Genomic DNA, 27,428 nt, shown 5'->3' on the forward strand with positions numbered 1-27,428 from the left:
GACATGTGGGGAGCCAAGGACACAGACAGATGAGACCCGAGGACAGTCCTGAGGGCAGACATTCAACTTCAGACCTACTCTTTAAAAACTGGAGGCTTCAGGGGTGCCTAGGTGGCTCAGTCAGTTAAGTGTGTGACTTCAGCTCGGGCCATGATCTGGTGGTTCACTAGTTCGAGCCCCATATCGGCTCTCTGCTGTCAGTGTGGAGATCACAGGAGAGATCTTGGGATCCTCTGTCTCCCTCTCTCTCTGCCCCTCCCTGCTTGTGCTGTCTCTCAAAAATAAACATTAAAAAACAAAAATAAACTAGAGGCTTCAGAGAGCGTTATGCCTGCAGAGAGGGAGAAGGTGGGGGTGAGTTCCTGCCTTCCTCTGACCCCTTCCCGGCTCCTCCAGCCTCTCCAAATCACACACTTCGCTTCAGCTTACCTGCTTTGTATGTGGGGCTCACCTGCTATGGCATGGCTGCAAAAGGCTGCAAACCAGCAACTGACATGATGGAAGAGAAAGCGAGAAGTCTGGTGTTATTTTCTTTTCTTTCTTTTCTTTTCCTTTCTGTTCTTTTCTTTTTTCTTTTCCCTTCCTTTCCTTTCTTTCCTCTCTTTCTTTTCTTTCTTTCTTTCTTTCTTTCTTTCTTTCTTTCTTTCTTGTTATGAGTACAGTTTCTTTCTTTCTTGTTATGAGTACAATGTTACATTAGATTCAGGACTACAACACAGAGACTCAGGTGCATTTCTATTTTAGGAGAAGCCTGCTTCTTTTTATCTTACCAAGGTTCCTGTAAAGAAAAGGAGACCTGGGGGTGAAAATAAGGGGATGTTAATGTTTTATTTATGTATTTTTTTGAAAGAGAGAGAGAGACACAGAGTGTGAGCAGGGGAGGAGCAGAGAGAGCAAGAGGGAAACAGAATCCAAAGCAGGCTCCAGGCTCCGAGCTGTCAGCACAGCTGACGGGGTTCCATCTCACAAACCATGAGATCATGATCTGAGCCGAAGTCAGACGCCCAGCAGACTGAGCCCCCAGGTGCCCCAGGGGGAGGAAGTATTTAAGGAGAATCCTGCCACGCAAATTTCAACAGGACACAGGAGCTTTATTATATATATATATATATATACATATATATATATATATATATACATGTATATGTGTATATATTATATATAGACATATATGTATGTATATGTATATATACATATATGTATGTGTATGTGTATATATATACACACATGTGCACCTTATAAATCTTATTAAAATATTATTATTTCTTTGTTCTGTCACCAAAAATTGCTGGGGAATAATGAACTTCAGTAATGCATACACCTTCAGCACGTGCGTTCCCTTCAACGTAGGATTAAGCCTGATTCAGCTACTTCTGCAGAAAAATTGTTTAAAAACAATACTTCCCTCCTTTTTTAAGTTTATTTTAGTTACTTTTGTGAGAGAGAGAAAGAGAGTGGGTGAGGGGCAGAGAGAGAGGCAGAGAGAAAATCCCAAGCAGGCTCCCTTCTGTCTGTATAGACCCTGAGATCATGACCTGAGCCGATATCAAGACTCAGAGGCTTAACCAACTGAGCCCCCAAGGCGTCCCTGTCTATTTTTTCCCCTTTGTTATCAGTTATTTTTACTTCATGTATTTCAAACCTCTATTATTAGGTGTTAATGTATTAAGAATATCCTCTTGAAATATTGGCCTCTTCATCATTATGAAACGACCTTCTCATACCTGGCAATATTTCTTGCTCTGAAATATACTTTGTCTGGCATCCATAGCCACTCTGTTTCTTTGATTAGTTTTTCTGTGATTTATCTCTGTCCATCACTTTCTTTACTTCTTTTCTACCTCTCAGTGTCTTTATATTAAAAAGGATTTCGGGTCATCTACATATAGTTGGGTCTCCGTCTTCACATACTGTGAAAAGTGGGGCCTTTGTACTTTAAATGTTTGAACCATTTAATTTAATTAATTTAATTTCACCTAATTTTTATTTACCTAGAGTATTTTGCCCTTCCCCCCTCCCCTTTTTCTACTGTATTTCTGTACTGAGAATCTTTTTGACTATAGTTTTTCTCCATCGTTAGCCTGTTAGATATTTCTTTTATCTTTTACAAATGCTTACTTAAAAGTTATAGCTCTGACTTTTCAGTATAAATCTTTAAGCTGTCACGATCTATTTTCACATAAGATGACACTGGGGCATATGGTTTAAGAAGCAACAACTCACGTCTATTTCTCTCCTCCTGGCCTTTGTCATACATTTTTAAAACAATCAGTAAACTATGTTTTAGAAAGAATGGAATAGGGCCTTTTGTAGCCACATGGATGGAACTGGAGGGTGTCGTGCTAAGTGAAATAAGTCATACAAAGACAGATACCATATGTTTTCACTCTTATGTGGATCCTGAGAAACTTAACAGAAGACCATGGGGGAGGGGAAGGGGAAAATAAAAGTTAGATAGGGAGGCAGCCAAACCATAAGAGGCTCTTAAAAACCGAGAACAATCTTAGCAGTCTCTTATGTTTACTTACATAATTATCATTTCTTGTATTCTTTCTTTCAGTAGAACCAAATCTTTATGCTTTTCTTTCCTTCTTCCTGGAGAACTCCCCCACATTTCTTGCAGTGCAAATATGTTGGTGATACATTCTCTCTCAGGTCTTCTTCTTTTTTTTTTTTTTGAACATCTATTCATTTCATCTTATATTTTTAATATAAGCTTTTTAATATAAGCTTTAATAGAAGCTTCCATTTTTAATAGAAGACATACTATAAAATGTAGCATATATTACATTCAAAATACAACCATTTTACTTAACCGTAATGTATATTTTGCCATATCCCTTTTCTTTAATTTACTTTTTTAATGTTTATTTATTTTTGAGAGAGAGAGAGAGAGAGAGCAGGGAGGGGCAGAGAGAGAGGGAGACACAGAATCCGAAGCAGGCTCCGGGCTCTGAGCTGTCAGCACAGAGCCTGACATGGGGCTCGAACCCATGAATCCAGAGATCATGACCTGAGCTGCAGTCGGACGCTTAACCAACTGAGCCACCCAGGCCCCCCAAGGATTCTGATGCAGTAAGCTTGTCTACACGTTACAACAACCCCGAATGACTCTGGCAGGGGTTCAGTGCCTGCACCTTGAGAACACTATTTGCAACATCATGCCCAAGCACTCCCATTAACAACATGGATACAGATTTCCAGTTTCCAAGCCAAGATGCCAAGTTAAGGCTTTGCTTTTCAACCTTAGAGACCCTTACAACCTATCACGAGTATTGACCACTGCCCATAAATCCATCGGAATGGCAAGCTGTGCTTTCTTCAACTGGGCATCAGGAACTACCCGCCCTCGGGTTTTCATCCTGCTGACACATTATCACTCCACCCTTCCTGGATTTGATCAGCTCGATCACCTGCAGAATAGCGTCCACGCAACTAACAGGCACACGGTCCGTGGACTATCACCTTAACTCATGCAGCTCTCACGTGAGCACACAAACTAGGCCTTGTAAAAGTGGAAACAAGTTTTAAAAGTTTCTAGAAAGTTGGAAAATACACAGATTTAGAGTCAGGAATCCAGGAATACAGATATAGACAGCCAGATAGTGATACACATATAGATGCAGATAGAGACAGAGACAGACAAGGACATGGTATATTCGTCTGCTGGGACTGCCATAACAGAATACCACAGGCGGAAAGTCTTAAACAACAGAAATGTGTTTTTCACAGTTCTGGGGGCGACAAGTCCAAGATCGATGTGCCTTCAGGATCGGTGTCTGGTGAGATCTTTCTTCCTAACTTATAAAGAGTGACTTCATTCTGAGTCCTCACATGGCCTTTTTTGTATATGTTTGGAGACACAGAGAGATGGGGAGACAGAAAGAAATCTCTGGTATTTCTTCATCTTCTTATAAGGACACCAGTCCTATTAAATTGGGGTGCCTGGGTGGCTCAGTCAGTGGAGCATCCAACTTTGGCTCAGGTCGTGATCTCCCGGTCCGTGGGTTCGAGCCCCGCGTCAGGCTCCGTGCTGACAGCTCAGAGCCTGGAGCCTGCTTCAGATTCTGTGTCTCCCTCTCTCTCTTCCCCTCCCCTGCTTGCATTCTGTCTGTCTCTCTCTCAAAAATAAATAAACATAAAAAAATTAAATTAAGCCCCTCCCCCCCGCCCCCGTGTAACCCCATGTAACCTTTCTTATCTCCTTACAGGTCCTGTCTCCAAATACACTCACATTGGGGGTTGAGGCTTCTACATACAGATTTGGGGAGAAGACACTTCAGTCCTAACATAACGACCTAGACATTACGTATAGGCTTGTAGGCTGCTTTACAATTTAGAAAGAGTGTTTACATAGTGTAGTTTAGTTTACTTTTGCAATATTCCCTTTCTTCTGTAGATGCTATTTGATGTTAAATACCCCCATTTCTTATATCTTTCCCACTAGATGGATATCTAGGACAGAGATCTTAACTAGATTTAATATAGCATCTTACTTAGATTTGTATCTGTGCTGTGGTGTTGGAGAATATTCTCTATTCTTATTTCATAAAGAATATATGAAAAGCAAACTTGTGTGCCTTTTCACACTGGAAAACATCTTGATCTTGTCTTTACTTACGTGAGGGATTAGTCCTTGGAAGATGGCAAATACTTGTTCTTGAATGCCGAGGGAGGTGAGATTCTGAGAAGGCAAGGTACTGGCCCAGGGTCGCTCCAGTGGGAGATAGTAGATTCTAGAGACACAATTCAAACCCTAGTCCTTGAGCTATTTTATTTGTGAAACATTCATATCTTTTATCGTTGGGGAGTTTTGAATGGCTGTTCCTCTCTAGGTTCTATTGCTACAAAGATAAGCAAAGGTATTTATCTCTCTGCTGCTGAGAATTTCACAATATAGTGATAGAGACAGAAATATTCATCTTTATTCTTTTTCATTTTGCCCACCGTCTAATTGGCCAGAATCACTGCTCACTTTCCATGCCTTACACTCTTCTGGATAGATGCTAGGCTGACACCTTCCCTGACCCAGCCACTCTTAAAACCACACGTGACCTCAGTTCCCCAAGCCTCTCATTGCAGAAAGCTTCCCATGACGACATCTCCTGCAACCCGGAGGTCTTTTCTTTCTCTGCCATACCTAAGACAGCATTTCTACTTCTCATATCATCCAGCGGTTTCTAATTTCCATTGCATTTAGAATTTGTAGCCTCATGACACTGAGAAAACTTGTGAGGGCTTACCTGTGTCTGTTCATTATCTCCCCAGATGACAGACCCTTCCCTTATGCATTGGCTGTCCAAGGCCTTTAAGCCATTATGACCTCACTCTCCCTCATTTCTTTGTGAGCTAAAATGACCGTTTTGCAGAAAGAATTTCCCTAAGACAGCTGTCGCCATCATGCCTCACCCCCCTATACCGCCAGCTCTCTTGAAAAACTCTGCCCCTTCATAAAAAAAAAAAAAAAAAAAAAAAAAAAAGAAAAACTCTGCCTTTATATTATATAATTACTGTGTGTAATAAACACACTGTGCTCTCTCCAAGAGTAAGTTCCTGGTTTATTTCATCATTTTATCTCATGCTGTTAACAGTATCTGATATTTAAAAGTACTCGAAAATATTTGTGGATATGTGAATTGATTACTATTGATATATGTGAAAACAGTATCAGAGTGACATTTTTAAAAAAATCTCAGTACAAGCAATAACTGAATGTCAGAGGGGCGCCTGGCTGGCTCAGTCAGTTGAGCGTCCAACTCTTGATTTCGGCTCAGGTCGTGATCCCAGGGTTGGGGGATCGAGCCTCAAGTCAGACTCTGTGCAGAGCATGGGGCCTGCTTAAGATTCTCTCTTTTTCTCTCTGCTCCTCTCCCCAACTTACTCTCTCTCTTAAATAAATTTAAAAAAAGAAGTGTCAGATAAATTCAAAGACAAATAAGTTTTCCTCATATTGAGCAAGGTTAAGCAATTTCTACATCCTGCTCTCCAATATAAGGCAGGGGGTGAACATTTGCTAATTTCCACCTGGCAAAGCTTCAAACTTCAATGATGAATGAATAGATTTCTTCATAGTATTGAACAAAGGCTTAACCCTAAGTTTTTCTATTCAGAGGCAGAGGCACTACAGATAGCAAATAGAAATTGGAGTTCATAGTAACCCCAAAAGTATCACTGAAAGGAATTCTTGTATCAAAGTCCAAGATGGTTTTTAAAGTAGTCTGCTAGGATGGGGCACCTGGGTGGCCCAGTTGGTTGAGCATCTGACTCTTGATTTCGGCTCAGGTCATGACACCAGGGTCGTAGGATTGAGTCCCGCGTTGGGCTCTGTCCTGAGCGGGGAGCCTGTTTAAGATTCTCTCTCACCCTCTGCCCCTCTTCCCAGCTCCCACTCTCTCCTTCTCATTAAAACTCAACAATCGATCAATCAATCAATAAAGTAGTCTGCTACCTACCGAGACATTCGTGAAAAGCATTGCCTTCGTCCTCAGAATTAATAGAAACAAACATTTCTCAACAAACTTTTATGGAACACTTGTTACAGAGGATGATCTGGGTGTTTTAGAAACATCTCACTTAAGTGTGGAGTCGCTTCCATTCTTTGCCTGTGGGAACTAAGTCCAATGAGATGAACTGACTGCACAGAATTTGCAGAGCTGGTTACTGGCTGCAGGAATGGGCACAGAAAAACTTCCACAATAATTCTTTAGCCTGATTTCAAATTAATCAGCAACCATGACTCACTGCTCATTGTAGGAAAGCTATGAAGATGTTGTGCGAATGGCTGTCAGGGCCCGAGCGAGACCTGGGCGGACCTGCGGGGACCAATTCGTGATGGAAAATGCCATCAGTGACACTACCGTGGAGTCACGGACTGGGACTATCGGCAACTAACTGGAATCCAGGACTCATCAAACCCCACTGCTTTTGTTTCTTTCCTGCTCACCAACTTGCTTTTGGTTCCACACAGTGGCCATAATACAAATGCGTGCCTAAGGGAAGGAATCTGTCCAGGTGAGTAAGTCTTCTGTCGCCTTGTTGAGTGCATTTGTCCAGCTGTCTGTTTTAGTCTGGCTTCCCCAGAAGCTGACCCTTAGATAAAGATTTAGAGTCAAGTAATTTATTTAGGACACGATCCTGGTAACAGAGAAGTGAGGCATTCTCCCCGTGGCAGAATGCATTAACACGTTTGTCACCTAATAGGGTTGATCACAATGGGGACTCGCACAAAACAATCCTCAGTGTTAGCCAAGCCCAGAGCCCTGGAAGCCAGAGTGTTGGTTGTTCATTGGGTGAGGGCTGCTTCCTGGGGCATGAATATCCAGGCACTTCCAGCTTGTCCAGTGCATGGGCTGAGCCTGAGCCAGGAGAAGACTTCGGGCAGGTGTCTGGGGTACGAGATCAGAGATCAGCGAAGTGACTGGCAACAATGAAAAGAAAGGGTGATGCACCACACGTGTTTGGTGTAACTCTCCATCCACCTTCACACACCTCTGCCTGAAAGCTGACACAATCATTCAGATCCTTGTATCCCCAAGGCACGTTTCAAATGCAACTTTGTTCCATTAAAAACAAACAAACAGCAACAACAACGACAGTAACAAAAAGCTCCCAAAACACTCGGAATGTATTTGTTGAGTCTCTACACTAATGCACTCACTGTATTGGGCATCTATATTATAAATATAAACCAAAGAGCGTACCTATCCTCAAGGCGGGATGTTGAGAAACAAGACATTCTACTGATCTTTACAATCTCAGAAAAACCAAAGTACTGACATGAGCAAGCTGCAGTGGGACATCGAGGAAAGGGACACGAACACTTCCAGGGAACTAACTACCAGGGCAAACTTGCCTGAGCTTGCATTTACACTATCTTGGAGCATGTGAAGTCTCCAACATGTGCAAGGTGAAAAGACGTTGGGGATGGGGATCCAGTTGCTTACTAATTCATAAGTAACTCTTTTCAATACTTTATATAGCAGGATTCCACATCAGGAATGGACTCACTCGTAGATTTATTAGGGCAATGGGTCCCACAAGAAAGTAATGTATCTGCTAAAATAATTCTGACCCACCTGATGGTTAAATTTGAGCAGCACACATGCTCAAATCAAAAGATGAGGCCCCTTGCTTCAGGGGCCTCATCTTGGAGGATGAAATGAGGATATTTCCACCAAGATGACTAGTCTGGGTGCCAAAGAGGTTGACCAGATGTTCACGATGATATGGCCTCAATCTACAGCAGGGTCAGTGGGGATGGAAAACAGGGCACGGTCCAGATATTTTTGGTTTATTGAAAGCTGGTTTTTGTGCTTCATCAGACTGATCGAATTCATTTTCAATGTCTGCAATTTATTAGCTATGAAAACTTGAGCAGATTAATTATTCTGTTGGCTTTCTCTTTGGTCATGTAGAGATTCAAATAGCAGTAGCCTCCTAGGGTTGATGGCAAGATTAGATTAGATAAAACTCTTCATTTATCACTTAGCATGGCACCTAATACCCAGCGAGCGGTTAATAGATGTCAGATAATGTTGTTACTGCTATTATTATCCTATTTATTTTCAGAAGAACTATCACAACTGAAATTTTCAACCATAATATGCGCATTAATTTTGCACAGGATACAGCCTTATTTTCTCATCTAATTCCAGTCCTTTCCAAATCAGACACACCATACAATTGTATAATCATAGATCAACGGAGTAAAAACATAATTAAATGTGATTAATGCGTTTTCGCTTAATTATGTCAGTGCAGCATATTTTTCCTGACTGCTGTAAACAGTTAATAGTTAATAGGTCATTAAAATTCCCCGAGGTGGAAATATACTACACATCACTGGCTCCTGCACTACTCCAAGTGCAGTCCTTAAGAAAAAATAAATACTGTAAATTAACTGCGTCATTAAGGATTTTTCCAGCCTTTGAAATAATTCGTAATTGTATAATATTCAATTGTAAATTACAAGTTTTGTTAATCATAACGGCTGTGAATCAAGGGTGTTTAAATGGCCTGATGATTAAGTCAGTTCCTACAACCTCAACTACTTTACTTATTTCTACTTACTTCTTTTCAGGAAAGAATCAGATTCTTTTCAGCTTTAACAAGAAACACGTGTATCAAAAGATTAGTAGAATGGTGACTGACAGAGAAATAAAAGACCCAGAAAAGGGAGAAAAGGCATAAGATTATCGATGAAATCATGCATGTCTGGGAAAAGTGTCAGATGTGGTACAGTTTCAAAGTAGCGATGGTACAAATAAAATAATACAAAATACAATGAATTATGAACTCTCATTGTTCAAGAGTGGACTACTGGCCTGACAATGCCGATTTTTTTTTTCTTACAACCAAATCAAATTTAGTTTCTTTGGCAATCTCACCAATTCCTGTGATTCCATCTCCAATCAGTTCCAACTGACTCCAATCTCACCAATTCCTCTAGCTTTAAATAGGACCATAGATGGGGCCCTTGGGGGGCTCAGTCGGTTGAGCATCTGACCTTAGCTTAGGTCATGATCTCACAGTTTGTGAGTTCGAGCCCCACGTTGGGCTCGCTGCTGTCAGCATGTCAGGGCAGAGCCCCCTTTGGAGGCTCTGTCCTCCTCTTTCTGCCCCTCCCCCACTTGAGCTTTCCCAAAAATAAATAAATCTTAAAAAAAAAAAAAAGGATGATAGTGTGGGTTCCATTAACATGCCCTTATGCGTGTGTGAATTTGTGACACCCAGTCCTAGGGAGGTGCGTACGATCTCCCCCCATCACGGGGTCATTCCCAGCAGCAGTAAGCATGCCCTGACACTTCCCATCTTGGAAAAACAAACAAACAAAAAAACCCAGAGCACAACAAACACAAACAAAAAAACACCACCACGGAAATAAGCAAGAGTTGCCTGGGTCTCATCTCCACCAGCTTCTGTCTCTATTCCCCCGCTTACTTGTCTACACATACGGCTTCCTCTTGCTCACTTCCCCTCATGACCATCTGGCTCACAGATGACTTGCCTGCCAATGCCTCTGAGAATCACCTTGGCCCAGACTCTGATGGGCTGCAGGGGCTGCAGGGGCTGCAGGGACTTCTGGGGGCTGGGGGGGGATGTCTTCCTCCTTACTCAGCCTTGCATTGGTTGCTTATCTTGTCGTTGTTCCTGCCCATCTTCGTTTTCTTCTTTTCGGTTTTCTCTTACTTCCCAGACTTTCTTTCCCAGTGACCTTTGCTGGTTTGTCCCATCTCTGTCGCCTGAACCCAGCTTTTATCTCCTTCTGTGACCTTGTGGATTCAAATACCTTCTCTGTTCTAACAACTCCTACAGGTACACAACAAGTTTGGTATCTTTGTGGGGCTTCCCGATCCCACATACCATGTGAGTATCTCAGCCACCAGATTGCCAAACTGAACATTCTCGAACCTACTTTATCTACATCAATGGGGCTACCAACACAAACTAGTCGTTTGATCTGGAAACCAGTGGGTCAACTTCTGTTAGTAATATCTTCTTGCCTGCTGTATGCAGCCCGTCTCTGAATCTTGCCAAACCCACCTGTGTGAATACATATCAAATCTGGGTTTGTCTGATATTTTCTCATAGTTTGATTCGGGTTATGGGTTTTAGGGGGAGAATCCACAGAGGTGAAGTGCCTTCTTCATGCACACAGCCTGGGCACCTGGGATATCAACACAATTTATTACTGGTGCTGTTAACCTTGATCCCGTGGTTAGGAGGTCTCTGCCAGTGTTCTCCACTGGAAAGTTACTATTTGTTTCCTTAGCACTTACTTTACTCTACTGTGAGTACGTCTCTGAGTCAAGTCCACACTCAAAGGGAGAAGAGTTCTGCCCTATCTCCTCAAGGGAAGAGTATCTAGCTATTTTACTTGGAATTTTCTCTAAAGAAAACTAAAAAGCCATCTCTTACTCCCATTAGGCTTCAAATTTAAAATTATCTCTTTGTTTGATTACCTGTTTATTTTCTGCCCCTTCTTCTCTTCTGTATGTTCCACAGGCACGGAGATGATCTTTTGTGCTTGCCCAGGAAGGCAAGGTCTGCACCCGGTGCTTGGTACATAGTAAGCACCGAGTCAAGATTTGTTACAAGTGAATTCAGTGAAAGAATAGTTGGTAAAAAATACCGAAAACATTGAAATATATGTACAACATACTTACTCTTCATAGTTTGGAAATGGCTTTCCATATACTATTTCGTTAAAAATTTGTTACCACGAACTATAGTACTGAATGCTAAAGAATAATTTTTTTTAAGTTTATTTATTCATTTAGAGAGAGAGGTGGAGCTGGGTCAGGGCAGAAGGAGAGAGAGGGAGACAGAGAATCCCAAGCAGGCTTTGTGCTGCCAGCATAGAGCCCGATGTAGGGCTCGAACTCACAAATCCTAAGATCATGACCTGAGCCAAAATCAAGTGTTGGATGTTTAACTGATTGAGCCACCCACGCACCCCAAAGCATCCTTTAAAAAAATCATTGTTTTACTTGTATTCCATTACCTTGGTAAACTGACTGGTGTGACATTTGAATTCTTCATATACCTCTTTTGAATATGCTGAGCCCATACCGACAGCAGGTCAAGAGGAGATTTCCACCCCCTCTTGAGAGTGTCAGCAAAGCTTTTATTTATTCACACTGATTGGAGATTCTCCACCAAGATTGCATTCCTTAATTCCTCCAAAAAGAACTGTAAACGCATTGTCTTTACGGAGAATGCCCAGGTTAACTTGGAGCCTGGGGAACTGTTGAATAATCGTGTTGCAGATATTCCAACATTCATCTGGAAGAAGGAGCGATGCCTGGAAACACCGGCTTCCAAATGCACCAAACACTTGCACAGTGGGAAGAGATCAACGTGATTTAAAACATCAGGCCTTTTAGAACCTGAAAGCCTATCATTTAAGGGAGAACATTAGCCATTGAGCATCTCCTTTGTTACAGGAATCCAGAATCTTCCATAGTGAAAAGCTTGTGTCACCTTTATTTTATCCCTGCTAATATTCAGAATAAAATCTGTATTTACCTTTTTGTAAAACAATGCAATGTGCTAATGATTCCACTAATTCTGAAGTTTCTAATCTGGTCACATGAAAACATAGCTCCTGAGACTATTTCTTCTATGTCTCATTTCTGTAGATTTCACCCTATCCCCCCTCCTTCCTGTTTTTTGAAATCTCAACCTTGCTTCTTTTCAGGCCTAATTCAAAGGAGTGCTTGCACTTGTGGTTTATATGCAGCAGGAAGCATCCTGACCATGATTCCTGTATGTGACTTCTCACTTATCTTCCTCTCTGCCCAGTACTGCTTACCTCATAGGCGGTCTGAGTAGCCTTGAATCCGATATCTTGAATGAAATATTTGGATAAAAGAGTAAAGAGCAAATATGCCAAAGAAAGACAAAAGGAAACAGAAAACAGAATGGAAGAAATGACGGTTGGTAATACTTCATAGTGAATGGACTAAATGTAAAAACCATTCATCAAAAAAAAGTCATTTTATCTTAATAAAATATACACTCAATAGTGAAACAATAACAATAATTAAACTTTAACCAGCCCCGAATTAGAAAATTAGCAAAAGACGTGAATTCGTTCACCCAAGGAGATAAAGAGTGGCAAATAACTATACGAAAAGATGTTCAACTCCATTAAGTGTCAGAGAATTACAGAACAAAACCATGATAAGAAAACACTACAAAATTATTATAATGATTACAGTAAAATATACTGATAGCATCAAATACTGGTGAGGATGTGGGAAGCCTAGGTTTTTTGTACATTGCTCATGAGAATATCACATGATACAGTTACCCTGGAAATCAGTATGGCATGTTTATTTCCTGAATTGGAGCCTGCTCTTAGCATACCACTTAGAAATTATACTGTTGGTAATTCATCCCAGAGAAATGGAAGCTTACATTTACACAAAACTTGTCCATTAGACTAGTTGTATCGACAAAAACTAGAAACAGTCCACATGAGGTGAATGGATAAAACCATGGTACGTCCAAAAAATGGAATACTACTCAGCAGTAAAAGAAAATGGACCATTGATTCACACAACAGTATGGATGGATCTCAAGGGAATCACGTTGAATGAAAAAGCCAATCTCACAGGATTATATATTGTAGGGTTCCATTCACATAATTTTCTCAAAGTGACAAATTCATAGTGATAGTGAATAAATCATTGGTGGCCAGAGGTTGGAGAAAGAATGCAACTATTATAGGTTCACCTGAAGGAGTTTCCATCTAGTGATAGAATGATCTTATACCCTGATTTTGGTGACATTACTCAAATCTACACATGCAATAAAATTTTGTAAAACTGTACATGTGCCAAAAAAATGCGTAAATCTTGGTAAATATTTATGAATAGCATAATAGTATAATACCAACAATAATTTTCTGGTGTAGACGTTGTCCTATGGATTGATAAGATATGACCCCTGGAGGAAGATGGGTAGAGGGCACACAGGCACTCGATTTTTGAAACATTTTGCATCGTAAGTTATTTCAAAATAAAAGGCTATCAATGAAAAATACATAACAAACAGTACACAGTCAGGGAGCACGTTTTGTGTAATTTTCTGTAATTCAACATTTATTCTTTTTTTATTAAAATGTAATGGGCATAGAACATTGCACTAGTCTAAGTTATACAACATAATGATTTGATATAAGTATATAGTATTGCTAAATGATTACAAGTTTAGTAAACATCCATCACCTTACATAGTTGTATTTTTTCTTTTAAGACCTCAATACTTATTATTAATTAAGATTAAAAAAAGAGGAAGGAGAGAAGGAGGAAGAGAATAGGAGGAGAAGGAAGGACAGAGGAAGGAAGGAGATAACTCAGATTAAATCCTTTGGTAAAGATCGTATTTTAAAACAATATCCAGCATCATATTTAACATTTAAACAGGCAAGTTTTCCTGGGAGAAAATCGGGAACAAATCCTGAATTGCTAATAGCATTCTTATCATTCAATGTTGTTTCTGCCTTAATCAATGCAATTAGAAAAAAAAAATTACACATATTCAGAAAGAAAACATGTATTTTTATTTAGGGACAAACATAATGATCTACTTGTAAAGCTTTAAAAATCACTCAAATGTGGTGGGAACTAAGTAGAATATACAGTAACAACCACCAGCTACAAAACGAGTATTAAAAACATAACATGTGTATGCAATATTAATGAACACACCAAAAAAATGTATTTGTGAAAAGTTACCATCAGTCATTTTGACCAAAAAAAGAAAAAAAAAATACAGGGAATGATATCAAGAAATGTATAAGCCCTAAGTGAAAACAAAAATAAGTAAAAACCCCAAAAGATAATAACTCAAACTACAGAACTTTAATAAATGATATGTAGAAAGAGATACAAAAATATCTGAATGAGTACTATGTTCCTGGAAGAAAATGAGAAAGACTCAGAATCTTCTCTCACATTTGACTATGACAGTGGCTGCTGTAGGTTCACAGATCCTCAGCACGTCAGTTGCTGGGAAGACAGTCACCACATTACTCAAGAATGAAAGCCTAGGCCACAGGGACCCCAGCAATCATCTGGAGGGCTGATTGCACACAGACCATGGCTATGGTATCCAACGAAGGAACAGGAACAGTATTGCACGTTAGTCTGTACCAGCCTCTTTATGAATCGTCTTCCAAACTCCTGTAAAAGAAGAGATTGGGTACAGGCAGCAGGTCGGGAAAGATAAGGAAAAAAACGTCTATCTCCTAAAGTAAAGCATTACAAGAATATTGTATACATTCTGCTAGGGTAGAGGATCCCATAATCCTTTCAAGCATCTTTTATTCAGATTCCCTACTATGGGGTGCCTGAGCGGCTCAGTAGGTTAAGCAGCCGACTCTTGGTTTCGGGGCAGGTCATGATCTCGCAGTTTTGTGAGTTCGAGCCCCGCATCAGGCTCTGCACTGACAGTGCAGACCCTGCTTGGCATTCTCTCTCCCTCTCTCTCTCTGCCCCTCCCCCACTTGCACGGTCTCTGTCTCTCTCAAATAAAATTAAAAAAAAATATTTACATTCCCTATTAGACTAAAGGGGTGAGCCTGCTAACAAGAATCAGATACAAAAGTGGGGGGGGAGGGGTGCGTCTGTTCTTGAGGCTGTAATTCCTTCCTGCTTGTAAGGGGTGCCATTAACGTAAAGTCTAGGTTAATGAACAGAACATGGAGGCCAGTGGCTGAGAGGCAACCAGTTTAAGCTTACATGGCACCCAGGCAGTATTTTCGTTGTGGTTGGAAGGACCTAGAATTCACTGGAAGCAACCAGACCAGAACCCTCCTAAGTCTGATGGCCAGTGTCCTGTAACTACCCATCCCCTAAGCTGATCCCTTGGCTCCAGAGCTCACACCTTTAGGAAGTGGGCCCCAAACGCTGTGCTGAGCGGGCCTCAAGAACGTCTGGCTCTCCAGTGATCCCGGTGTGGCCAGGAAGGCCGTCAGGTGGGGAATCAGGAAGAGGAAGTCCTCTTCCTGTCATTGAACACAGTGCGAAGACCTGAACTGAGAAGCTGAAGTGATGAGCATATGGAAAAAATTCCAGTGTTCCGAGGCTAGGGAGGAGGGAGGGAGCTTCCGATAGCCCGGAGTCCGGTCTGATAGCCCTGGAACTCCCACCTCCAGCTTCCCTGGCCGGAGAGTCCGCAAACATCTCCCACATTGAATCCTCCATGAGGTACTTCGTTACTGAAGACGGAAACCTCTCAACTGCCCATCTCATACTCTCTATGGCCTGAGGTTATAGGACTGTGTTTTGCTTTTGTTTTTTTTTATTTTTAAAATTTTTTTATTTTTAGGTTTTTTAAGTTTATTTATTAACTTTGAGAAAGAAAGAGAGAGAGCAGGGGAGGGGCAGAGAGAGAGGAAGAGAGAGACTCCCAAGCAGCCTCCACACTGTCAGCGCAGAGCCCGACGTGGGGCTCGAACTCACAAACCGTGAGATCGTGACCTGAGCTGAAACCAAGAGTCAGACACCTAACCCCCTGAGCCACCCAGGAGTCCATGGTTTCTTTTTTCTTTTTCTTTTTTTTTTTTTACGGGTATGTTAATGGGGGTTTAGTAATAAGAGTACATACACTATGTAGTAATAAGCATACACTGTGTGATATATATAATAAAAAAGCTAAAAAATCAAGCATATAATGACGGTGTTTTTCTGACCACCAGAGAAAGGACAAATTAGTGGAAGAAGAGTCTTGGAAAAATGAGCTAGCCATTTGAGAAAATGGAGCCCTATAACATTTTACCTCAATTTCATGATTTCACTTGATTTCTGAGCCGAAAAGCATTGTAATTTGTGAATAAGTCAGGGAATGTAAGCGCGAGTAAATTTGGTGCTTATCCTCGTAATGTAGTTCACGAACTCAGTCATCCTGAGAAAAACTCACTTAACCTACACCTTGGTTTCCTTATCTCAGATTGGTGAGGATATTTATATAATGGGGATTAAAAACCACGTGGGCATGCAGTATAGATCCACTAAGCCCTGGTCCTCGGAGTGAGTGTTGAAGTTTGGCTGCATGAAATTTGTGTGTCTCTTTAACAAAATATACTGTAAGATCCAGAGAACCTCTCTCTGTCTCTCTCTGCTATCTGACTATTCACCTTTCCTTTGTTTAATAGAAAACTTCTGGATTACAGTCATTATTATTTCTAGTTTACATGGAGAAAGCTGAGAACAAAGAGGTAGAACGACTCTCCCAGCATCCTATAGGTAACAAGACATACAGCCAGGATTTCAACTCAGGAACCATGTTTCTATCAGGTGATGAAATAGGCATATACATTCTAAAATGATCCTACACGTCAAATGCTATCTCAACACTGTATCATTAATTGAAATCATGTTCTTATTGTCCCGTGCTCTTTGTTTTAAAGAAGAATCCAGACTTCAGCGGTATCTAGGTAGAATAGCGACAATTTGACTTCGCAAAATTGACTCCTTAAATTTCTCCACTGGCTGTGAATTTTCACTTGCAAGGATTTTTTTTTTTTTTGTATCTGTGCCACATTTCATCTGCGCAGATGTGATGCTTCAAACCCTTGCCTGTGAGCGTAGTGTAGCCAAAAGCGCACAGATGCTGAGTACACAACGAGTGAGCCAAATGAGTCAGCATTAATGGGAAATCAGCACTGAGTAAGAGGCAAATACCACAAGTACTGACTATAGGGTGCTCGTGGTATTAATGCGACCGAATTAAATGAGAACTCCTTTCAAGAAGATCTTCTGGCACATTCAGTAACATACCCTAACTCAAATCAATGTAGCGTGGTATTTACGTGGATTAAAAATGCAAAGAAATATCTACAGGAGATATTACTGCTATTTGTGTTACTTAATAACCTTTGAAATATTCCCAGAAGAGCCATCCTCCCCTGGGCTGCCCCCCAGAGTCCCCAGTCAGCATAGACGAGACATCAAAACTTGGTATTAGAACATATTGAGAGCTGTTGAATCTCAAGACTGGGGTTACTGCTTTGGCTTGACGGGGCAATTACTGACTGAAAATTTAAAAGAAAATAGGGGCACCTGGGTGGCTCAGTCAGTTGAGCGTCTGGCTTCAGCTCAGGTCATGATCTCATACTCTGTGAGTTCAAGCCCCGTCGGGCTCTGTGCTGACAGCTCAGAGCCTGCAGCTGCTTCAGATTCTGTGTCTCCCTCTCTCTCTGCTCCTTCCCTGCTCATGCTGTCTCTCTCTGTCTCAAAAATAAATTAAAAAAAATTAAAAATAAACATAAATAAAGAAAGAAAAGAAAAAGAAAAGAAAAACATATATTCAGGCCTTTTTGTTGTTTTCCATCTAGGGGCAAACAATACTTTTGGCCTCTTTCAGTTTGTAAACTTAACTTTATTTGAATTAGTCCCTTTTTATATTTATTAAATAACTCAGGCCCCAGGTCTTCAGGGTTCTGCTACTAACAGTAAGTCATTATTTGGACATAGGGACTACAAAGACAGAAGTTTCTAGAAAAATAGTCATGGTCCCAGTCTGCGTCTCCTTTCAGGGCCAGGATGGTGGAATATTTATGTTTGCATCCTCAGAAGCAAGGATGCAGAGATTTGTGTATTGTAGAAACTTATAGAAAATGATTAAGGAACAAAACAGGATATACTGTAAACTAGGTCTCACCAGATCCTGGTGAGAGGCTACAAGATGTTGAATATATTGTGGGCCACATGTACAGGATCACTGGTTATCAATTTAACATCATGGCCACCCCTCCCAAGGCTGCCTCTCCACTGTAGAAAAGAAGCCAGGAATCACATTTACAATGTGATTCTGGTTTCAAGGGAGGCTGAACGTAAGGACAGGTCATGCTTCTCAGAGAGTTACAGCCAGCCTTGTGGCTTCCAGCATCTTCCAGAGAGCCACCATTCACTGACACAGACCAGCATGTGAGCATTTCTCATATTTGTGATCCCAGCTGAAATCACGTCCTTAGCAAATTCCCAGACCCCCACCACCCCAGCTCTTCCAATATGGTGCACACCTCTATGCCCATTTATTAAAATCATCAACACTGATCAACTTTGACTCCAAGTTCAAGAATGGCTTCTGTCTTCCTGAACAAACCCAAATTAAACCACTGTTACCATCCTTCAGCCTTAGAACCACAGCACTTCAGTGTATATTCCACATGTAAATCTATTTAACACCCAGTTCCAGTGGATCTTGGAGGCCAGCCAATGGCACAAAGACTCTTGAGCTCATCAACTGAAGTCAAGCCATCCTTGAGACCAGAGTTTGCTCTGTACTTTCTTCTTCATCCCATCATTCCTCTTAAGCTTCCCCAACACAGTATCCTCTCACAGCCAAACTCTTATTCAGAACTTTCTATACAATCAGATTTTAATTAAACACTGACCCTGTTCCAGATTCGCTGGATCATATCCAGTCCCTTTAGTGAAGAGTCAAAATTCGAGTACAACCCAGTCACCAAAAGCGACTGCCCCTTGTTTGCACTCCTTGTTTCTCGGTCATTATGTTTTGACATTATGGCCAACCCCACATCAGATACCTTTACCATCGACTCTTGTTCCTCTTCATTGTCACCATCCACCAACCACCCCCCATAGTTCACAGATAGCATAAACATCTCTTTACACCCCAACAACTGCTCTCATCCATAGGTATAAGATCCATTTTGGTAAACATTCAGTGCCCTATAGATTTAGATTCCTCACTTTCTCAACTCCGAGGGTTATGTGAGCCACCATCATCAAAATTGCAATCCCACCAGTGGAGGGATTTCTCATAATTTGGGGGTTATTCCAACCCCCATCTTCTTGGTTCTCTGGTTCCACCATCAATAACATCACACCCTCCCTATCTGACACCCACTGTGCCTCTGCTTTAACTTGATGAAGACACCTGGTCTGTGGGTACTTTCTTTTCTGTCCCTTTCAGTTTTTTCCTGACTCCACTGGTCTCCTATCCAGTTATTCTACACGGCTCCACCCTATCACACACCGGGCTGCGGTGAGATGAGAACCCTCACAATTCCACGCTGAGCTGTGTCCAGTGAGGTATGAAAACTACTTGTCGGCATCCAGCCCACACCCAGCTCTTTTGCCCTTTCCCACACCTGAGCGGGGCTGTTCAGGGTCACAGCTTCAGGATTTTTCTTCCTAGGCTCCCAGTGCCCAGAACTGGGGCTAACGTGCACTGCACATGTAGGGGATATTTCGATGAGTTGAACGAAGATCCTTTTAATGGTTTTTCTAAAATGTTACTTCTTGCTCCTAACATTCCCCCCCACAGCATCTCAAGAAGATGAGCTATTCTTGATGAGGTGACAGAGCTATTCAGCAGACATCATTCTGCTTTAGTGACACATCTACATGGCAAGGTGAGCCTCCGTTTTAAGAAATACTTGCAGAAAGTTTCCACTTTCTCTCTCTCTCTCTCTCTTTAAGTTTATTTCCTTATTTTGAGAGAGAAAGAGAGAGAGAAAGAGAGATTGCTTGCTCACATGCATGAGTGGGGGAGGGACGGAAAGAGAGGGAGAGAGAGACCCAAGCAGGCTCTGCGCTGTCAGCTCAAAGCCCGATGTGGAGCTCAAACCCACAAACCATGAGATCATGACCTGAGCTGAAACCAAGAGTGGGACATTCAACCGACTGAGCCACCCAGGCACCTCCCACTTTCTCCTTTTCTACAAATCAAGGTAATTTTGTGTACATGATTCTCAGACGTTTTGAGGCCCCCACTGTTGGGTCCATGGCTCCCGTTTCAAGGCTGAGAGAGAGACTGTTTCTACATTCACCGGCTCCTAGGCTGTACAGCCCTGGGTGGCTGTGCTATCTTTTCATGGCGACTTTCACCTTGAGTTGCCCTCCACCAAGTCCTGGGGACAAGCAGAAGCTGGATGCCACCAAGAACATCCCCAAGCATCCCCAAGGTCCCACGCTGCAACACCCTTGCTCTGAATTTAGCCCCTCCATCCTGCAAGGGGCTCTCTTTTTATCATCATCAGCAGCAGCTACAGAAGCAGCATTGCTATGATTTATTATTTTCATTTCCTCACATGCCTCTTCCTTCAGGGAGTACAGGCTTTGGAAAATAGAACCAGGAACTACGGTTGTTTGAATTTGGGAGCGCGGCTAATGTTGCCTGATTAACCAAGGGAAATGACTGGAAGAATACTTGGGGGAGGTGCAAATGAGTATCTCAGAGACAGAGACAGCACAAATAGGGGACAGGCAGAGAGAGATGGAGACAGAGAACCCCAAGCAGGCTCCACACTGTTAGCGCAGAGCCTGACACAGGGCTCAAACTCATGAACCCTGAGATCATGACCTGAGCCCATGACCTGAGCCGAGATCAAGAGTTGGATGCTCAACCGACTGAGCCACACAGGAGCCCTGAATATCTCAAAAATAATTCTATGCAAGAGTTGACCTGGAAGTAATCACACTCATCGGTCCCTTCCTTTCTCCTCTTAGAGGGGTGTTCTGGCCACTAATCCAGCCTGGCCCTTACCTGGTGCTGGACAGGTGCTCACCTGGGTGCATTACACTCACCTGGTGCAGGACACCCACCTCGGCACACTGTGCCCATCTCTTATTCCATTGGACCTCATTGTGTCCTTTCACACGAGTAAGAGGAAGGACTTTTTCCACCACGTGAAACACTCTGCTGCATCTCCTGGTTTCCTGCCTGCATCTCTGGTCACTGTGCCCTCAGGGTTTCTGTGAGGTCCATGCCCCGGCTCCAGCATGTGGTCTTATGCTCAGCCTCCTTTGCTCTGCTTACTGTGCACTTCCATCCCACAACATGCAGACACAGGTCCAGACGGACTTCTGTAACCATATTTCCTCAGTGCTCAATAATTGTTGAAAGGCTGCAAACCCTTGATAAAATCCGGACCTAGTATTCCTTTTCCATTATAATCATTTCCAACACAATTATTCCCTGTCAATATTAACACCCATTTCGGTGTATTTTCTCCTTTTAAAACTATGTGCAAGAAATCTAGACTATAACAAATGCATATGTATATGTGCATGCTATGTGTTTGCATATGTTTTATATAAGAAATCTAGACTATAACATATGTGTGTGTATATGTGCATGTTGTGTGTGTGTGCATGTATTTCACATAAGAAATCTTCCCCTACCCCCATATCCAGGGTACACACCTACTGGAAATCTATCCCCATAACCTGTGAGGATGAACCAACAGGAAGTTAGTTTCAATGTGTTGGTTTTTTACTTTATTTGCATTTCAATAGAATTATGATTTTGTTTTTAAGTTTTGAAAGTGTTTAAAAGATATCTTAACTCTGTTTACATCTTGTGTCCTTAATCCATGTGTATGTGAGCAAGGAAATGGAGTCTAGTGCTTTAACTGAAGGATCAAAGACCCTCTCAGGAAGCCCTGAGAAGCCCTGAGATCAAAGTCCCTGGAAAAGCAAATGGACCCTGGGGTGCAGAGCTGGGCTGGTTTCCATCAACTGACTTGCAGGGGAATTGCTTCTGGGACTGGTCACCCTAAACCAAAGAAACCAGGGCCCCTGGGGGTGTTAAGACCCCTCCTTGATGGATTAAGGAGTAAAGCAATGTGTAAAGCAAATGTGTAAAGCAGATGTGTAAAGCAGGGTAAAGCAAATGTGATCACCAGGATGTGACTCAGAAAGAGGCTTCACTGGCAGGAGTGGTGTGTCTAGAGCAGATGGGGCCTCCTGCAGGAACATCGGGGCTCCAGCATAGTCCAGCGGGGGCTCCCTGCCTGCACCCCGTCGCCATGGAGGAAGGGACTCTTCCTCAGCCTCAGCATGAATTGTATGGCTTTTGGCCTAGTATTACTCACAGGAGGAGAAATTTGCTAGAAAAGCAGTTCCTGCTGTAATCATTTGGATGGTTACTATAATTAACTCCTAAAGGAAAATAAAACTGGAGATGTCTGCCTTATTGCGAAAGCAGATCACAAGGAAGCTTTACTTAACAATGCATAATTCTTGCGGTGCCTGACGACTTGCCTAAGATCATTGAGAGAAACCAACATGTGAAGCTGAGAGGTTGAACCCGGGATTCGGGGCCCAGGGACCCTTCAGGCTGCAGACCGGGTCTTGCTTGTTCAAGGAAGCCATGGTTTTGTGTCACCGTTGCACAGCAGTGGCCCAGTCACCGTTGCACAGCAGTGGCAGATGACTGGCAAGACCCAAGTGCAGATATCAGACCTTTCCATCGCTAAACATAAATTTTTCTTTCTCATAAATATGGGGATAGTAAATGGTCCTGTCCCAGAATGCCCTTGGTGAGCAGGTGGGATTAGTTATGTGCAGTGGGGCAGGGGATCCAGGATACGTCTGGAGACCCAGGAGGGTGAGGTGTGGAGCCCTTGCTGTGACTGAGAACCTTCAAGGCAGAGGCTCTATCACCAACACCTGACTTTGAGCACATCGCCAATCAAGTCTTATGCTGAGTGTTCTTACACATTTCAAGTATGATAATAATAGGGCCCATTTTCATGGAAGAAAATGTTTGCAAACCATATACCTGATAAGGGGTTAGTATATGAAATATATAAGAACTTCTACAACTTAATAGCAAAAAATAAAAATAAAAAAGTAAAAGAAAACTTTTTAAAAACGAGCAAAAAACTTGAGATGTTTCTCCAAAGAAGACACACACATGGCCAACAGACACATGAAAAGATGCTCAACATCACTTATCATCAGGGAGATGCAAGTTGAAACCACAATAAGTTATCACTTCACACCTGTCAGAGTGGTTATTATCATGAGGAAAGGAAAGGAAAGGAAAGGAAAGGAAAGGAAAGGAAGGGAAAGGAATAAGGAAGGAAGGAAGGAAGGAAGGAAGGAAGGAAGGAAGGAAAAGAAAGAAAGAAAGAAAGAAAGAAAGAAAGAAAGAAAGAGAAAGGAAGAGAAAGAAAGAAAGAAAGAAAGAAAGAGAAAGAAAGAGAGAAAGAAAGAAAGAAAAGAAGGAAGGAAGGAAGGAAGGAAGGAAGGAAGGAAGGAAGAAAGGAAAGAAGGAAGGAAGGAAGGAAGGAAGGAAGGAAGGAAGGAAGGGAGAAAGAGAGAAAGAAAGAAGGAAGGAAAAGATAATAAATATTATTGAGAAATTGAAATCCCTTTGCACTGTTGGTGGGAATGCAAACTGGTGCAGCCTCTGTGGAAAACAGCCTGAAGGGTCCTCAAAAAATTAAAAATAGAACTACCTTATGATTCAGCATTCCTACTTCTATCCAAAGGAATTAAAATCAGGATCTCGAAGACGTATTTGCACCCCAGGGCAGCATTACGTTCAAGAGCCAAGGTATGTAAACAACCAAAGTGGCCACCAATGGTTGAATAAAGAAACTGTGGCATATACATGTACAGCGGAATATTATCAGCCTTAGAAGAGAAGGATCCTGAAATATTGGACAACATGGACGAGCTTGGAGGATATTATGCTAAGTGCAATAAGCCAGTCCTAAAATGACAAATACTGCCTGATCTCATGGCTGGCTATTCAGTGGCTGTAAAGTTTCAGAGACGGCATGCTACATACATTCTAGAGACTTGCTTGGAAGTCTTGTTAAGAGGGTAGGTCTCGGGGCGCCTGGGTGGCTCAGTCGGTTGAGCGGCTGACTTCGGCTCAGGTCATGATCTCATGGTCCATGAGTTTGAGCCCCGCGTCGGGCTCTGTGCTGACAGCTCGGAGCCTGGAACCTGTTTCGGATTCTGTGTCTCCCTCTCTCTGACCCTCCCCCATTCATGCTCTGTCTCTCTCTGTCTCAAAAATAAATAAACGTTAAAAAAAATTTAAAGAGGGTAGGTCTCATGTTAAATGTTCTCACTACAATTTAAAAAGTAATAATAATAGCGCCCACTTCATTGGGCTGGGGAAGGCTTGGAGAAGACAATGTATGACAGGGACCTGTTCCATTATTATTATTATTATTACCCAGATGAAAAAGTGAACCAAGACTCATCAGCGAAACTTGTCACCAAGAAGTAGTCTCAGACACAGGGTTTTGTCTAGGAACAAAATTCTAGTTTTAACAAGTGAGCCAGACCCAATGAACGGCTACTCAGGAGACTGTTACAAGGATTATGGAGGTTAAAGGGTAGGGAATGGTCCCCAGAACTTAGCCAAAGCCCGGCATGGTGGGGTCCAATCTGAGCCCGTGGTTTTATGCATGAACTTCTAAAATTCTCCTGGAGGAAGGTGAGGGCTCCGACCCCATGGCGCGCGGGGACAGGCAACAAGGCAGTGGTGACTGGGGGCTGGGTGAGGTCGCTCTGAGCACAGAGCTTTCAGTGTGGTGTGAACTTGGCCAAGGGGTTCTAAGTCAGTGCAGAAGGGCGGGTCTTAAATACAAGGTTGAGACTGGAGGAGAAAGCCATCTGGGATCACACTGTGAAAAGTGCCTTCACAGGTAAGAGCAAAACTAACGTGTAAGCCCCCCGGGGCTTTTGTGTACCCTTGGGAGTCTGCAGGCACGGTGGCCGGTTCAGGACCCCGTCCCACCTGCCACCGTCCACACCATGGCTTCACCTCCTGCACCTCTCCAGCTCCTGCCACAGCGGCTATTTTCCTCTCCGCATCATGCCCCTCTCGGTCTGGCTTTGGGGCTTCTTATTTATGTGCCCTTGGTGGGATCCATTATGACCCAGGGGCTTCGTGTTAGCCTTGTTCTTTCGCTTTTCACATTAAGGTCTCAGATCAAATGGCATCTCCTTGGAAAGCCTCCCTCTGACCTCAGTCAAAAGTATCCCCTTCTCTCCCCACCCTTGCTGATAATACTGTGCTACATTCTGCCATACTGTCCAGGAGGTATATGCGGCTGTCCGGAATCGTCTCTTCTGTGTACTTGCTTCCTTGTTGATTAACTTCTCCCTTCCCTAGGACACGAGCTCCAGGAAATCAAGGACTGTGTCTTGTCCAGTGCCTGCTTACAACAACAGCTGGCCCTCAATCCTGAAACGAAGGGTCATCTCTCCCTGTCCAGGGAGGGCACAGCGGGGAGAGGTATTTGCTATTTAGTTACCTGCAGGAGTGATGGCATACCCTGAGCACTCCGTCTGGGAAGTGCAACAGCACGATTCATCGATGATGGAACACGGGATCCCGGTTCCTCTGTGGTCACCATGGGCAGGGTACACAGCAGATGTCACCATCATGGCAAAGACTGCAGGGATCACTCCCCAGGAATGGTCCCCTTCTCAAAGCAATGAGACTTTCAAACCAGAGGGCAGACTGATTGGAAGCCCCACCCACAGCACGACATGGTTTGAATAGAGAAATTATAGAGACTTTTTGCTAACTGACATCAAATTAGTGAATATCACAGGACGCTTTCCCACGGGCTTCCCGAGCACTTGCCAGAACAGCACAGACTCTAACATTGTCCAGACATAGAGGACTTAATTCCAGCTCCTCTGCTTACTGGTTGAGTGACCTTGAAATAATTTTTTTAATGCATATATATATATATATATATTTTTTTTTTTTTGAGAAGGAGAGAGAGAAAGAACACGAGTGGGGGAGGGGCAGAGAGCTAAGGGACAGAGGATCCCAAGCAGGCTCCGTGCTGAAAGCAGAGCACCTGATGCGGGGCTCGATCTCACAAACCGTGAGATCATGGCCTGAGTCAAAACTGGACGCTTAACCGACTGAGCCACCCAGGCGCCCCTTGAAGTAATTCCCTCCACTCTTTGGATCTTCAATGTCTTTATTCAAATGGAGACGGTCACATGGCTTTGATGTAGGTTGAAAAGATAATGGGATGCAACAAATTAAATGCCTGGCCTCGTGCCTGGCTTGGAGGAAATCATGCAAAACAAGTGCCGTTTGTAGTTGCTGGATTTGTTCTCACCCCAGTGTTAGCGGGCGGACAGGTCAGGGTGAAAATCGATGAACACACGGGCAGCGGAGTGGTGCCCGGCAGCTGAAGCTATTTGCGCATCCCATTTCACTGCCTTGCTTCAGGGCTGCTTCTCAAAAACAAAGCTCAACTGGACGCTTTTGGGTTTTTTTTTTGTTACATTTGTTTCCGTGTATGCGTCAAACATGTTACACATCAGAGGAATTATGTAAGTATATTTATAAGGTCCAGAGAAAACTAAAGCAGATAGCACACAAACACTACCCCGCTACCCAGTTTAAGAAAGAGACGCTAACCGTTGTTGGGTGCTTCCAGTGAGATCCCTTCCAACCCCATCTACCTGCCTCCATTCCCCAAGGGGGGCCACCCTTCTGAAATTTGTGATTGTAATGAACTGGATTTAGGATGTGACTTTGCTTTTTCCCACTCGGTACTGGATTGCTGGGATCCCAGCATGCTATTGAAAATGGCCGTTCATCGCTTTTTACAAATTATTATTTCATGCTATTCCGTTGTAGGAAAATAACACAATGAGCTATCTCTTCAACCAATGATAGAAAAAAAAAAGAGAGGGAAAGCAACCACGAGAGACTCTTAACAATAGAGAACAAACTGAGGGTTGATGGAGGGAGGTGGGTGGGGGATGGGCTGGATGGGCGATGAGCATTAAAGAGGGCGCCTGTGATGAGCAGCCGGTGCTGTGTGTCAGAGATGAACCACGGAATTCTACTCCTAAAACCAATATCACGCTGTATGCTAACTAACTAGAATTTAAATAAAATTTGGAAAAAAACAAAACAAAAACACATGATAGATTTTATAGTTGTTTTCAGTTCTGCTCATGAGTTTTTGCTTTTCAATTACAACAATTTGCCTTAAGCTCTCTTGTATGCATTTCTAGTAGTTGTGCAAGGATCTTGTGAGGATATAAAACTGGTAGACCACAAGACATGTCTCCAGTTTTCACTGGAGAGATGATGGCAGGAAGAGAGCGGGAGACCCAGCATCCGAAGCAGGCTCCAGGCTCCGAGCGATCAGCCCAGAGCCC

The sequence above is a fragment of the Lynx rufus genome, unplaced genomic scaffold (genome assembly GCF_022079265.1).
Source record: "Lynx rufus isolate CCGP_SWC_20201006 ecotype Redwood Valley unplaced genomic scaffold, mLynRuf1.p SCAF_4, whole genome shotgun sequence".
NCBI classification, from domain to species: domain Eukaryota; kingdom Metazoa; phylum Chordata; class Mammalia; order Carnivora; family Felidae; genus Lynx; species Lynx rufus.